This window comes from Borostomias antarcticus, assembly GCF_949987555.1.
Source record: "Borostomias antarcticus genome assembly, chromosome: 14".
In the NCBI taxonomy this organism is placed as follows: Eukaryota; Metazoa; Chordata; class Actinopteri; order Stomiiformes; family Stomiidae; genus Borostomias; species Borostomias antarcticus.
Window position 1 is genome coordinate 25,732,465 of NC_140247.1, and position 16,859 is coordinate 25,749,323.

The window sequence follows — 16,859 nt, forward strand, 5'->3', positions numbered from 1 at the left end:
TGTATACACCAGACCCACGATAGCATTTCAAGAAAGATTTTTTTCCCACTCTCGTACGAAGATACTCTGAAAATTGCTGTTAATAATCAACTTTAAAACTGATGTGAAAGTAAATGAATGGAAAAAAAAAACATATTACTGTGTACAGAACAGTATGAAAATATGTAAAATAAAATTTTATTAAAAGTGAACAAAACAGAAATAACAACATACAATATGAACTATAATAGAATATATGTATACTAGATAGACAAGAGTTCAGTCTTTATAGCTTCTTCCTGAGCTTGTTTCTTTATTATTTAAGTTTCAGAATACTGTGCTTTTGATTAATAGTCCACTTCTATCTCCTATGGGCTGAGCAGAAAGGGAGAGTCCAGGAGAGAGAGAGAGAGAGAGAGAGATGGAGGAAGAGAGTCAGTCAAAGCAGACTGATCAGTTGTCAGAGTCCCCATAAGCCCCGATGGAAATGCCGTTGGTGGTTGGTGAGGGCCGGGTAGGGGAGGTCTTCTTCTTCCTATGCAATCAAATGAAACAGGACATTAGTGGCCCCCCACGCATTTTTGACATTTTCAGGTTTTCTTCAACAAAAATGTCCAGTTAGAAGTTTTGCAACTGATGTGTGCAGCATGAGACAGAAAATCATGCGTACAGTGATTTACTTATGACTCGATGGACTTCATGAGCCTCTTCAGCACCGGTAACTTGGGATCCAGGCAGTACTGAACTATGTTTGATCCTGTGTTCAATGTAATACTGAAAGGAGGTGGGAAACATTTAGTTCACCTGATATCAAATCATCCCACCAGTACAACACAATGAATCATCCCACCAGTACAACACAATGAATCATCCCACCAGTACAACAGAATGAATCATCCCAACAGTACAACAGAATGAATCATCCCAACAGTACAACAGAATGAATCATCCCAACAGTACAACAGAATGAATCATCCCAGCATTATAAGAGAATAAATCATCCCTGCATTATAACAATGAATCATCCCAGCATTATAACAGAATGAATAACTCAACTGAACAGACTATGATCAGGACTGGACAGACAGATGGACTAACCGACCAACAGAAGGATGGAAGACAGACAGACTGATGGAGGTAAAGACAGACGCACGGACAGACAGACAGACAGACAGACAGACAGACTGATGGAGGTATACTGTAGACAGACACACAGACAGACAGACATACTGATGGAGCTATAGACAGACACACAGACGGACAGACAGACTGATGGAGGTGTAGACACACGAACAGACAGACACACGCGGACAAACAGACAGACTGATGGAGAGACAGACACACAGGCAGATAGATTGATACATACAGTATCAGTGTAACATGGACTTACACGGCCTCCACTTTATCACAGGAGTTGTCAGCCGGATGGATCTGGATATCCACAATTGTCCCGAGGCTGCGGGGCGGAAGGCCGCGATTGACATGGATACAGAGACAATGCTGGATGGAATAGTCTGTGGGCGGAGTCATGGAGGGTTAAAAACAGACCTTTCACAGAAAATTCACGACTACAGAGCAATGTGATATCCAACGAGTACATTTCTATGACAATTTGGATGTGTTATCGATTCATACATGTATGCGGAAATGTGCATGTATGTATGAGAAAGAAATGCTCCCTTCTAAGGTCTTTGGATTGAAATATTGTGATTTAAGTTCATTTGCATGTGTACGGCGTGCGAGTGTGGCGCCGAGGAACAAACCGCAGACCACGTCTTCCAGGACTGTCCGATATATCGGATGCCCAACGGAATGCGTGGCCTGACGGTCATGGATGACGAAACGGTGACATGGCTCCTGGAGGTGTGCCCGGATATATAGCGGGTGCCCCCCTCACCCAGGCTCGGTGTGGTAAAAGGATAGCCCCTCGGCCCCGAGCCTGGGGGGGAGAGCAGGACATAACAACGAACCCACACGATGAAGAAGAAGAATTTGCATGAGTAGCGTTTCCTTCTCATTACAGTGGCCCGTGGCTTCCTCCCACGCACATGTCCCTTACAGATGTGCAATAGGTTTTTCCTTGTAACACCATAGTAATGACATAGTAAAACAAAGTAATAATATAGTAATAACATATCACTCACGTTGGGCAAGGGCAACACTGGCAATGACTGTGAGCAGGAGTACTCTGGTTATCATGGCCATGGTTGCGTACAGCGGTCGTCTCTGGTCGCACTGGTAGAGATGAGTCTCTGGTAGTCAGACGAATGACGATGTGATGAGAGGAGAATGAGAGACAGAGAAGCTACAGAGAGGGGAGGAGAGACATAGGCCTCTTATACTGAGTGGGGGCGGGGCGGCTTTAGCTCAGGAGGTAGAGCAAATCATCCAATGACCTCAGGGTCGGCGGTTCGAATCCCGGTTCCTCCAGTCCACATGTGTAAGTGTCCTTGGGCAAGACACTGAACCCCAAATTGCTCCCAATGAGCAGGCTAGCACCTTGCATGGCAGCTGCCCACCATTGGTGTGTGTATGTGTGTGAATGGATGAATGAAAGACCATTGTAAAGCGCTTTGGATAAAAGCGCTATATAAGTGTAGTCTATTTACCATTTTACTGAAGCGTCTCGGAGGTCTGCGCCTCCTCTCTCCTGTGACCAGGGGAAATTTCCTTCACAGGAAACTGAAACACGTTGACAAACCACAACGCTGTATCCTCCCTCGCCGACCACCACAACCGCTCCAACAAGCCTACTCCACATCTCAACTTACTGTGAGAGACTTATTTTACACCTGCTGAGTTTTACATTACTGTTAGAGTGAAGACAGCTGTTTTGAGAACAGTGGGCCTCATTCACCAATATCCTCCTGAGTGTTTTCTTAAATGTCTCCTTAAGAGCCTCTTAAGAACAATCTTAAGAAAAGTATTTGTCAGATTCGTAAACGTAAGAATTGTTTGCAGCTGTGTTCTTATCCCATTGTCGTGTTAAATAGACAGTGTGCCAGTTGTCCATAGTTAGCCCAGTGAACGTTAAGGTGTGTGAAGTGTGTGTGTGTGTTGTGGCATTCCCCCGCCGGTGGGACATCGCGGGCCTGCCACGGGAGCCCGCAATACTGGGGTAGGCACCTGTTTTCCCCCACTTCACCACCGTGGAGAGCATCGCGCCGGAACAGGCACACCTTGCCCTCCATTTCAGAACCCTGGACAGCGGGGATCTGTGGTGGAAGGAATCTACAGGCCATTTGCCACACCTGACCCTCATCAGCTCGTCAAGGACCAACCCAGCTACCAGCCAGCTGGGTCCCATCACCTAATCGCTGCAGGGAGAGGTGAAAAGGCCAGGCTTGACAGACAGAGACGAGAAGGAACACAGTGAGTGGTTGTGTTGATGGCATGCTATGGTTGTTTGAAAGCCTGCTTTATAGATTTACCTAATACCCTGTTTTTGGTCACCGGCAGGACTAACCCGAGGGTTCCGCGCTGACCAGCCCTCGAGGAGCCGCCCCACCACTGGGGAATCTTCTGTTTGGTTTTGACCTTTTGGTGTTTTTTTGTTGGTTAAATACGCGCCCCGGCGCTAAAGAGTGCAGCCCCGACCGGAACCTCCCTTTGTTTCCCCCTGGCCTACCACAGTGTGCACACAGTGTATGCGTGTGCATAACATAATCTTTATATTACATTGTTTAATCAGGAACTTAGGAACTGACACGCAACTGGAGAGGAGGAATATCAAGAATTCCAATGTACTTGTTGCATAATGGTAAAATTTTAAATCTCATAATTCTATTCTCTCAATACTTGAACTTGAAAACATCTCTATGTGCGCTCAAAATATTCCTTCAGGTGCACAGAATTTTGGCACCAAAATAACACCATAGAGCACTGATGCCAAATGTAAGAAAAACATCTGTCGTTCTGAAATGGAGGTAGGCCTACTGCTGCAGGAGGTGAACAGCAAACAACCTGTCATATTTAGTGGATATAAAATAACACAAAAAAAAGATACACGGGATGCTATAGCGTACTGATATGACAATGAAATGAAATCCGTTTGTTAGTCACACAGCAATTGACACACCAACACATGCATGTAGCCTAATGAGTGGCGACAGAGCGCGTGCGCACACACACACACACACACACACACACACACACTGATGCATTTAGCGGGCGCTGGTGTGTCCTCTGTGTTTCACCCACGGACCTTGCAGACCGCTTAAACGTCCACCACACCAGTCAGCAGAACCACCCACACATGGGCGTACTTCCTGTCCACCCTGCTGGGGTCTGTTGGTATAGACCCGGGGTTCCCAACTGTTCCCCAGTGCCTCCCTAACTTACACCTGATGGAATTTGCCCCTCCTAAATCGCTGTGAACATCCAGTCTTATGTTTGTATGTGTGCAAATTCCATACAAGGGTACAATGAAGCGCTTTGCCAGTGTATGAGTAATATTAATGTTGACACGATTCATAGTCTCAGATTAATTTGTTGAATTTATATGGTATCGTAGTGCCATAAATACAAGGCTTTTTGGCCCTTCATCAGATATGATCATGTATTTTGTTAAGATTGCTGTGTGACATGTCAGGAACATGATTCTTTGACTAATATTTGTCTAGCTAATATTAAGGCCTCAAACCGTCCGAGGCCTGAAGCCCCCTGTGATGGTTAAGGGGGCCCCAGACCCCAGGTTGGGAAACCCTGGTATAGGGAGCCTAAGCGGAAGCAGGAAGAGCTGTCCCATGGGAGCTTATTTCGGAAGAAAATATGTACTGTACTGTAGGGTAGTGACTGGAGATAAACAAGTAACTTATTGATCCCGTTTGAATTGTGCCCTTCACATGGACCATCACATATGATGTTTGTCAATTTAAAACATAATTTTGCAAGTCAAGAAAGTCACAGTTGTTCTAAAGACTGTAAAGCAGTTATTCCAGAACAAGTTTACAATTATTAAAAGAGGTGAAAATCACTATTAGTCAGGCCAGGTGAGAGCTGCAGGAATTTACAAGGTTTTGGCGAGTGTTAAACCAGTCTAATGTCAGCTAGCCAATATTAGCTAACTTGTGAGTTAACCCAGATGAGTAAAATGCATGTTTTCAATTGACTAATATTGCATGTGATGGTCATGGCACAATTCCATCAGGATCAATAAATTATTTTTCTTACGCCGTTCACTATACTGTACCATTCATATATATTTTTTTCCAATTTAAGGTCCCATGGGCGTTTTCTCTTCCTGTTTCCGCTTAGTCACTCTATATGGATGTCACCAGCAGCAGTCAAAGCTTACTTTCCCGCAGAGTTTGTAAGCTATCCAGACACTCAGGTTGTGATTGACTGTACAGAGATCTACTGTCAAAACACCATCCTCTCTCCTCCTACAGAGAGAAGTGTATTCCACATACAGTACAAAGCACATCCCACATTCAAGTGTATGCTGGTATGACAGCACATGATGGAGCTACGTCCCACATTCACATTCATCCCCCTATTCATTTTTTGAACCAGGATTACACAAAAGCGACTGGACGGATGTTCAGGAACCTCAGTGGAGGGGTGTAGCATGGGCCAAACTAGATCCAAATCACTGGATATGATGGCCAGCCATTCACCTCCATCCATTTTTTAGACCGGGTTTATGCTGGAATTACCAAACTGATTGAAACTTGGTGCAGGGGTGTAGCATTGGCCAATTAAGAACCCATCCATTTATTCGGCCACACAGGGACACACACAGACACACACACAGTGAGCGGCGACACGGCACACAGCACACACACACACACACACACACACACACACACACAGCACACACAGCACACACACATGCCATTTTCGGGAAATTGTTCCCTGCATTTCTACCATCCAAGCTGTGCTCCTCCAGGGGCAGCCAAGAGAAGTGGGCAGCCATCGTTCATGGCGCCTGGGGACCAAGTCCAAGTGCTCGGTCCAGGTCTTGGTCAGTGGGGGCGGGGCGGCTGTAGCTCAGGAGGTAGAGCAGGTCATCCAGTGACCTCAGCGTCAGCGGGTCGAATCCCGGTTCCTCCAGTCCACATGTGTAAGTGTCTTCAGCGTGGCCTTCTTCCCTGTCAAGCGATGCTGATGCCAGCTGAACTGATGTGCTAGCAAGGGGGTCGTCCGTGGGCTGGCCACCTTTAAAAAGGAGTCTAATTTAGGAGCTCTGCTACATTCTCTTCCTGTTCTTTTCTCTTGTCATTTCTTGCCGCCATTTTGACGTTTGAAAGGCATGCAGATGGGCTCAGTCTGTGGACGTTCACATGTTGTGCCTAGCTATATATTATCGTCTCGTTGAATGATCAAATAGAGACTTGACATTGGACAACAACATACATATTAAACAGCAATCATCTGTATGCCAGAATACCAAAGAAAATCTGAAATTATTATTAATTTTTTTATTCATTTTTATAGTTTATTTATAATTTGTATAGTTTATGTAAAATAAACATACTTTTGTTATAGACTATTTTACCCCCTTCCTCCAAAACAAGACAAAACCATGACGAAGATGGGTTTGCCCTTTCAAGGGCATAGCAAGTGGAACCATTGATACGAGAAATGCGCACTGTTTAAGAGTGGAGCCGAGGGGAAAGCTAAAGTTCAAATATTACAACGGTTTGTTGTGTGTTGGCTGTAAGCCGACACACCAAGAAGAGGGAATCCTTTTTGTCGCTCCCTTCCTCCGTCCCTGTTGGCGTTGTTGACCTGCAGTTCTGTTGCAGAATTACGGCTCTTGCGCAAAACACCTTTCAATGGAAACATGAAGATAGGTTTGCCCTTTCAAGGGCATAGCAAGTGGAACCATTTTCAATTTAACGTGAGTTATTATTTGAACACATGCGTACTTCCGAGATGGCAATCTGAATTACTCACCCCCAACACATTGTTGCCCTTTTGCTCTGTCAATGAGCCCCTGTGCAACTGTACTGCCTGCAATGTCTATATTTACAGCCCTGTATCTCACAGTATCTCTGGTTTGTGGTTAACATAGCTCTCCTTCCTCCCTGCTAATGTGTGAAACACAACTCGTAGCTTCTGCAAACATGCATCTGTGCGTGACTTGTGCATGCTGTTTATTCCACTATGTGAGGCCCGGAGTTATTTCAGTACATTTGCGTTTTAGTCATTTAACACTTTTATCCAGAGTGATTTACAATAAGTAGCCTATAGTTGTCAAGAGCAAGTGAACAGTGAACTGCCCACCAACATCAGGACTGCTCATATTTCACCATAGGCTCAAAACTCACCTCTTCAGGAAGTACTACCAGGATTGTCCCTCTTAAGAACCTATTGTAAAAAAAAAAGAAGAAAAAAAAAGTTATTTACATTTGCCCTTTACCTTAAGCACTAGACTATACTCTTAGTCACTTGTTTAGAAAGGAGACACACTTGTAAGTTCTGGTGTATAAGTAGTACACTAACTTAATAACTTAATAAATTATTTTAAGTCACTTTGGATAAAAGTGTCAGCTAAATGACTAATGTAATTCTAACAGCCAAAGAGAAACAATGCTGTTGCTAACTAATAATGAATCTTAGCTGTGTGTTGCTGAAAGTTGAAGATTGAGGGTGGATGTCATATTGGTTGAAATTGGTTCAGTCCAACTACTGTACACATGCATTTTGTTTTACATGAAAACTTGATTGGATTTTGATAGAATACTGTGGCAATCCAGGGCCCTCACAGTCCAAAATGGCTGCCTGTACCACAACATGGCCGCTAGCTTCCCTTCTCTGTGTGCCACTGCCATTTTGGAATTTGTGGTCTTCCCTTTCCCCTGGGTTGCCACAATACAAAGAAACTATGAGGAAGTGTGCATGAGGTAGAAGAGGAGGAAGAAGAGGACAAGGAGACAATAGTCGCGTTTCCATTACACCTAGAATTGCGCAAAACCCCTAATATCACAATAAAAAATTGGTAATGGAAACACCTACATTTCGAAAAACCTCTCAAATTTCGATAAAACATTTTTACGCTCTCCTGAGGTGGTTTTTCAGAAGTTTTGATATAGAAGTTTATCACAAAAGCGTAATGGAATTTAGGCAGGAGAAGAAGAGGTAGGGGTCACATGATTTGCTCGCTTAAAAAAATTATGCGATATGCCTCCGGAGCAAGTGGAAGACCCTAAAGCAACGATACGACGGCAAAGTGACTGGACCAGCAAAGGACTTTTGTCTGGCATGAGCGAGCGGAATGCGACAACGGGACTGAGAAGGGCTACATTTCAACCAGACATTCCAGTGAAACCAGGTAGTCAAAATAACTTACCTGATATAAAATGGGCACCTATGTAGCCTGGCTGTACGATTGCGAAGTTGTGAACAAAATAAATACCACATACGAGCAAATATGACCTGCTCCGCTATAATGAAACTGTTAAAACTAAAATGCCTGGATAAAGAAATAATTTTTCGAAACGATATATTTGACAGAATATAACGAGAATATAAACTAACCACAGGTTCGAGGTCTGGGTAACTGAGCGCCTTTTCACCTCAGCGTAACGACGTAACCCAACGCTACATTCTTCTCGCCTGCTATATCGTTTTTGTGGAGTTGTAGGAACTATGCTACTTCTCTCCTGCTATATAGCAGGTAGCAGGCATTAACGGACACGGCCAATGTGTGTGAATTTGCTGCTTTGTGAGAGATAAGGACCTGTTGTCGCATGTCGTTGACAAGCTTCCCCTTATGGTGTCAGAACGATGGCTTATGAATGCGATGTTATTATGTTAAATACAGTAGCCCAGAGATGGCTAGCACTGGCAGGGCTATTTCAGCTTGATAAAAGGCGTTGTGGTGTTTGAGCACGAGTTGTCGTAGCCTAATGGACTTCGTTTTGGTGTGGAATTATAGTTGTTTACGTTTTAATAGGAACAATTAAATTGTCCCAAGTGTTGCAAATTATTGGTACCCCTACCAGTGGCGATTGCTCCTATAAGCCAGGGTAAGCCTGGTTTACCCTAGCCCTTTTCAGTCCTGTAGTCGCATGCTCGCTCATGCCAGACTACAGTCCTTTCACCCTCCGTTCACTTCGCCGTCAAAATAAATCGGTGTCGGCCTATTTAGGAGAGGCGCTCGTATAGTAAAAAAGTGTCAGATAAACATGAAACTTCACTTACCAAAGCAAAAGGGTCTATTTAAACAAATGCTGGGTTTTGAAGCCTCGGCGCTACCATTAAATAACTTATTTAGACGCGTTCTGTCCGAGTGAATTTATTTTTCCAAGGTAGTCTTCTAGCTTCAAAGAGACCGCCACCACCACAGAAGAAGACTACCTCGGAAAAATAAATTCACTCGGACAGAGCGCGTCTCTTTGGCGCGGTCTCTTTGAAGCTTCACCACACTCCACTGACCCCTACGTGCGTAGTTTCTCTCCCTATCTGCGTGTGTGTGTACGGGGTGTGCGGGCGGGGGGGGGGGGGGGGGGGGGTTGGGGGGCATTGGGAGTAATAACAATGTCGGAGAAGACCCTGTGCAAGACCCCACGGTACGCTACTGCATTATAGACAGACAGTCCTCATTACAATAGGAGTAGGACACTTCAAATCCTATAGTAATTCATTTTTGTATAGAATGTGATGCACCTGACGCTCTACGCCTACATGTGGTTTATTTTCAGTGATTACACTGACTGTTGACTAGCACAGCTTTAGGTGGTGATGGAGAAATGAGCTTAATGTATTGATGCTTTTTTGTGCGTGGCTTTAAGCCAGCGCACCTAGTATAGCGTTCGTCCGTTTATCACTCCCTCCTTCCCTCCGTTACTGCGGACAATGTTGGCCTGCACCACAAGAGGCAGTAGTCCCAGCACACCAAAATCAAGAAGGACACCAAAATCAACCCGCCGATCTCCACTGCACAAGTAGAGTAGTGGTGAGAGCATTGGACTCCCACCCTGGAGACCGGGGTTCCTGGTGGGGATGACTTTATGTTATCATCAGTGTAACTGCTTTAGCCATTGACCGCTACCATTAATGTTATGGAAGCTGCTGCTAGTTGTTGTGAGCCCATGAGCTAACTGGCTATCCCGCTCTTATTGTGCTGGATTAGCATTGGAAGCATTGGAACTGATGTGTCCAGGTGACAAGACCCATCTTTATTTAGACATTACCGTCCTACCAGTCCCACACAGAAACAAGCCAGCCAACACACATAAGCCAGGCTGGACCTGGCCTGGTTTACTAAATACGTCCATGGTTTACTTCCTGGTTGTGCTTTGCGTGGACTACGATAATTACGGCTCTTGCGCAAAACACCTTTCAATGGAAACACCTGCAAGTCACAATTGTACTTTGTCAAAACTTTAGAAATATCGCTTTTATTTTGCGAAAATGTGTAATGGAAATGCAGCTAATGACAAATACATGAGGGTGCGACCATAAATGAAATCTTTTTTAATCAAAAATATCTTCACGTCACAGCACACTTTTGTAAGAGGCGATGGACAAACGTCAATTCTGACGTCTGCCGGGTAAGACCAGGTTGTAAAACGCAGTCCCTGATTGGCCCGGTATGCTCTGGATTTTGGCATAATCGCTCTGGAGGAGGCGAAGGCCAGACCGTTCTGCGTTAGTGAAACAGAATGTGAGCTCGCGAGAACGGGATGGTCGTACCAGGCTAGTTGACTAGTGGTGATTTTAGGTTTCTTGTACACTTGTCTTAAAATGTAACGGGTACTGGAGCTTGGTTGGGGTGTTGAGACGGCCCGCAGCGGGGCGCCGGAAAATTTCCCTTATTTTCAAATCCCAATGTTGACAGGTATGTTTGGGATACAGCCCTAGGGTCCGCTATTGGGGCGGGGTTGCCAACAACAACGTCTCTGATTGGTGGAGACATTGCTGTTGCACTATAGGATTGTGGGTAGTGTATTTTGTCCTGTATGAACAGCAGTGGTTTGACGGGACAAAATGAGGACAGACTTCAAAATACTATTAACGTTTCTCAGTTTTCAGTTTTTTAGATAAAATTCTAAAAAAACAAATGACAAATGTCATTTTTTCATGAACAATGGAAATGTATTGAGTATTTGCAGTAGCTGTATACAGTATTGTTTACAGTAAAACATGTTGATGTGCTGTGGGCTAAATTTTTTAGATTTTTTAAATCTGTGAAGATCGTTTGTGGAGGACAGTCTGAAGATGTAGTGTAGCAATTGTGGGGTCAACTGACCAAAACATGTGGGAGGAGTAGGGTTTGATAGGGTTTACAGTTTTTGAGAAAAACTGAGTGATGGACTTCATAATTCCTGCCAGCTCAAAGCATATGCAAGTTTCTGCTCACTTGGGTCGACATGTTGGTGGTGGTTGCAAAGTGATAGCATGTACGGATTTGTTACAGTATGATTTATTTAAGTTTTACAATTTAGACGGTTGCTGTAGCGCCACCATCAGGACTATTGGCCTCCAATGCCAGTTGAGGACGTCTGGCATAGGACTGGACCTGTATGTGCAAAGTTTGGTGATTTTTCATGCATGGAAAGTCAGACTTCCTAGTAAGAAGAAGATTCAGATTCAGAATATTGGGAAATACAAGAGGGACCGGCAGCTGAGGCTGCCCCGCCCCTAACAAACAACTTTTACTGAGATACAGTGGAGTTTGCACAGCACAGAATGATGAGGCACACACACACACACACACACACACACACACACACACACACACACACACACACACACACACACACAGTGACATAAGTGTCCACCGATTTAGTTTTTCTTTGCTCTTCATCCATCCCGTCGTCCTTCCCCCAAGGGCAGCTGGGAGCAGACAGTACACAGGCAACATGCATGGGACGCGCCCGGGGGCCAACCAAGTGCTCCTGTCCATCTTCACCAGGGACGGACAGCGTTAGCCATCTGTTCTACTGCATGTTTTATATTGGGTTCTTTATGGGGGAAACCATTGCGAACACAGGTAGAACATGCAAACTCTTCACAGAAAGGCCCGGAGAGGGCCCGCCTTGCTGTGAGGCAACAGGATGCACATGAGCGATTTTAGGGTTCAATGTCTTTCTCAAGGACACTTCACACTTTGGAAGCTGGGATCAAACCGGAGACCTTGCGATCCCAAACCGGCCACTGTACCTCCTGAGATATGTGCTGCCCCCAACGGGCCAATAACCAGTGTAGGAGCCATGTGTGTGTTTATTATTTGTAGTTGTTTGGGTAGGGTTATTATGAATTTGTTATTGGTTATGTGGATGCACTCACTGTTGTATGGGCACTTAGGTGTGGGAGTGACAATGGGCGTGTACCTGAAGCTAGGGCCTACTAAATTGCTCTAGCCTGTGCACCTGTTGGGTTTGTTGGTAATGGTGGGGTGAGCACGGGGAAAGAGGAGACTATTTGTTTTCGTAACACTCTGCACTGGATAATATTGCCTCCTTGCACTCGCCTACCTATAATGCAGAAACTGGTCTGGATTGACATGCGATGTGAAATGGAATAAAGAGGTAAACGTTTATAGCAGACGCAGACGTGGATTTGTTGTGCGCGTAATTCAATTGACAATTTCCCTTGCTTAGCCTACCGCGGCTGTTTTAAAAGTTGGATCGCCAGTCAGCCAATAACCAGGACCCTAAAACGTGAGTCATGCCACCTTCATCTCTGGTTTTCCATGGACAGACAATGTGTTTATAGTAGTGCTGTCAATCGATTAAAACAATCGCAATCACATCACAATAATAGGCTATGATTAATCATGATTAATCACAAGTTTAAAATACTAGCATTTACTTGTATTTTGGGGGGGAGATAAAACAATTAGGCATATGTGTGATAATAATAAAGAAATGCATGACAAAGTGGCAAAAGACAAAAAGACAGCTGTATGTACACCCATAAGCCATAAACCAGGCTGGACCTGGCCTGGATTTTTACTCAACTTGCGTTGGTGGAAAGACATTAGGCCACATAACTGCACACAACTTCGATTTTACAGTACCTAAACTTCCATCTGGAAGCTTTTCTTTTACTCAACTTGCTTCGGTGGAAAGAGTTACATCACTGCAATATGTGCACACAACTTGCGTCGGTGGAAAGAGTTACATCACTGCAATATGTGCACACAACTTGGGTCGGTGGAAAGACAGAGTAGGCTTCATCACTGCAGTATAACACTGTGTTTACACAAGTGTTTACCTGGCTGAATAAGCTACTGAAAGGCATGTGAAATGTGCAGAAAACGTACTGCATTTCACATCCTTTCAGTAATTCAGCGAGGTAAACACTCGCATTCGGAATTAGTGGAGGAAGTTGGGTTCAAATTCGGTAATATGTCGCGAGCGTTAACGTGTTAACGTTGACAGCCGTAGATATAGAGGACTGTGGACCCAGACAATGTTTATGGGGAGTACATATAATAACTTAACTTTATCTCAAATGATGATCCAAGCCTTGCTATAGCTTAGCTGGTTTAATAATCAATAATGTATGTACAAGTCCCAGCCACCTAGTTAACATGCCATTACTCTCCTGACAGGTGCTGTTCTGAGTGAACAAGGTAAGTGGTATAGGTCTACTACCATAGTGGCGTGGGGTGGAACTGCAGGGGCATTCTATAATACTATAACAGGATATCACAGTATACTTTGGCTTCTCTGTGTCCCTTTCAACTCCCTGATATAAAGAGAGAGAAAGAGAGAGAGAGGGGGTGAAAGAGAGACGGAGAGAAAGAGAGGTGGAGAGAAATTAAAAATTACACTCAGAACCCTTTTAGAAAGGAACATTTAGGCTTCTATCTGGGACCTTACAGACCTGAAAATGGTTCTTTATGGAACATTTTATTGTTCAATAACACTATTTTACTGTTAAAAATAGTTCTATTCATCTTTTTTGTGTATTCAATTCAATTCAAACCTTAATACAGACTCTCCAGAGGGTCCACGGCAATGCAAAAGAACAGACAAGAAAACATACATGTATGAAGTTAGTATACAACGTAATGCCATCAATCAGGGATGTTAGTATCAAGTAATTATGGGGAGACTGTATCTAGCATCAACATAACTGTCATGTCAAGCCATCAGTGTATCTCTCTCTCCCCTGCCCTGTTTTTCTCAAAAGCTTGCAGGATATCACACTAGGCTACATGACCATAGTGTCAAACCACACCGCTAGCAGAACACGAGAGGAGAGATGAGCGTCAGAGCCTCTTCCTGTTCTCTCCGTGGTCCTCCGCATGGTGCAGATGTTCTAATATTTTTTCTCTGTAACACAGGCTCATCTGCAAAACAGACCATGGTTTCAGAATGACTCCCAATCTAATTATCTACACCTGATATAGCCTAAATAATCTCTATCCGCCCAATGTACATGTGTGATATTAAAAACGTATGAACAGCTTGTCACAATGGACTAGGGAGGAGCACAATAGCAGGATGAATCTTGGGCAAAAAACTATAAAAGTTTTAATAACAAAAATCTGCACAAAGAGTATAAACAGTGCTAGAACTAAGGAACACCCTGTTGAGATAAGCTGAATCCCAATCTGAGTGCACAAACCACCCTTGTGGCCCCTCACACTTGCGGCCTGAGGCCTGAGCACTTAATTGACGTCAGCTGGAAGGGTCAGAGGGTGCAGGGCCGTGAATTAAATGGGACAGCACTTCCAGCGGCTTGGCAACAATTCCCAAGCCAGTTTAGCTCAATGCCCCTCCCACTTAATTTTCATTGGCTGCCACGTCCCTCCAACGCAGGCTGCTCTGACGCGCTCCTCAGCTATCCGCTCGGCTCTGCAAATTGACAGACTGACGTTTTTTTTAATTTAAGAATAATTTTAAAATTATGTTGGGTGGGATAAGTTTGCAGCATGTGGATTTCAAGATAAATGTTGTGTTATCGGCAAATGTCATCATTTATGTGTGATGCACTTGGATCATGACTCAGATGCACTCGAGCACTGTGTCACATGAGACGCGGTGGACTGTGGGAATTTTCTGCTCCTAAGTCCGCAAAATTGCGGACTTTCGGTAAGTGTGGTTAAAGTGCGCAAAATGGCGGCAGTGGCGCACTTGTGGACCTAGCAATTCCGTTTTGGGACTACCCTGAGCCCTTGTGGACTTAGTTGGAACGCGCATGTAAGGCCACAAGTCCGCGAGTGCTCTGCACTTTCGCCTAAGTCTTTTCCTACGTTAAATGCAATTATTGTTAGTCGCTTTGGATAAAAGCGTCTGCTAAATAACTGTAATGTAATGTCGTGTAATGTGAAATAAGGTTAAATAAACAACGAGGCCAGGTCCAGCCTGGCTTATGTGCATGGCTGGCTTGTTTCTGTTCAGGACCAGTAGGACGGAAGCTAGTCATGCCACTGAAATAGCTGTGAATTGAAATGACATGAAATAATGTCTGATAAATTAAGATAGGTCTTGTCGCCTGGACACATCAGTTCCAATGCTTCCAATGCTAATCCAGCACAATAAGAGCGGGATGGCCAGTTAGCTCTTACAACTAGCAGCAGTTTTTATAACATTAATGGTAGTGGTCAGTGGCTAAAGCAGTTACACTGATGACTCCTGTCATGGTAGCTATTTTGCTGCAATTGGTTCAGTTTCTGGACAAAAGTCATTACCTGCTGTATGCACCTCCCTTTAGATGGTGAAGTAAGTACTGTAGATGGTAATCTCTGAGAATGTCCCGCGTGGGAGTCCAATGCTCTGACCACTACTGTACTTGTGGAATTTAGGTAAGGGATAAAAAGGTTGGAGTGAAAGGATGCACGTGTGGAGGTTTGGGGTATAGTCCCATAAAGTCATCCCCACAGTGGAGATTGGCAGGTTGGTTTTGGTGTCCTTGTGGTGCCAACAGAGAGATGCAGACCAACATTGTCGGGAGTAGTCGAGTAAGGGAGGGAGGGAGTGACAAACGCTATACTAGGTGCGCTGGCTTCCAGCCACACACAAAAACAAGTCTATACAGTAGACTTGTAGTCTCTGACCTGTTTGAATTCTCTAAAAATACCACTTTCCTTCACTCAGTGAGGTCATCGCTGATGTAACCTCACTGGATAGGTGAAACAATATGTGTCTCTCAACACCAATGTTTCCAATTAAGGCATATCAGATCAGAGATTTCTCCAAGTGAGGAAGGAGCAGCATCTCTATATCTGACCAAGTTGGTGATATGGAAGATGTCCCCTAGGGTCAATGGCCCACATTTATCAAACTGGCGCACATTCTATCGCACATTCCATCGCAGAAATGATGGTAGGACTGCGTCCACGTGTGATCTATCAAACAATCGTATGTCACCAATCCCATCGTACGAATGATCGGGCGTTGATAAATGTGGGGGCTGGAATCTATCGTCATTAGAATATCACGCCCCTATATATTCTGGGTTCAGAGGCCTCGCCCCTAGAGTTCACGACATGGACAAGCGGAATACGACCAAAAAGAGAAACTTCTCTGAGGCTGAAATAGAGGTTTTAACCTCTCAAGTGCAGTCTAACCAACTGGTGCTATTTGGTAGCCTCAAAAGTGGCATCAAAGGAAGCAGGAAAAATGTGGTATGGAGAGAAATCACTGCTGCGGTGAACAGCGTTTCTGTGGCCAATCGAACTCCAACAGAAGTGTGAATTTTTAATTTAGCCTACATCTTTACATGACAGTAGGCTATGGCCTATATAATATAGTATCATGATTGCTCATGTCCCAATCGTTTTACATGAAGGTGAAGAAAAAATGGTCTGATTTGAAACTCGACACCAAAAAGCGTGTTACAGCGCTCATAAATGAAACCCTGAGAGAGGGCTTGAATGAGATTAATGAAACCCTGAAATCTCAGAAATAAAATGGGCTATTTGAATGTTGTGCATTGTCTGACTTTCTTGAATGGAATAGCTTGCAGCCAAA

General features: G+C 44.3%; 1 long non-coding RNA gene across 1 annotated transcript; it reads right to left on the reverse strand.

Annotated features, from left to right (window-relative positions):
* Positions 1-350: 350 nt before the first annotated feature.
* On the reverse strand, positions 351-2,245 carry LOC311317860. The gene is made up of 4 exons (XR_014630772.1): positions 2,124-2,245; positions 1,370-1,493; positions 650-753; positions 351-514 (listed from the first exon to the last, which is right to left on the reverse strand). It is a non-coding gene; the product is annotated as an uncharacterized lncRNA (long non-coding RNA).
* Positions 2,246-16,859: the final 14,614 nt, after the last annotated feature.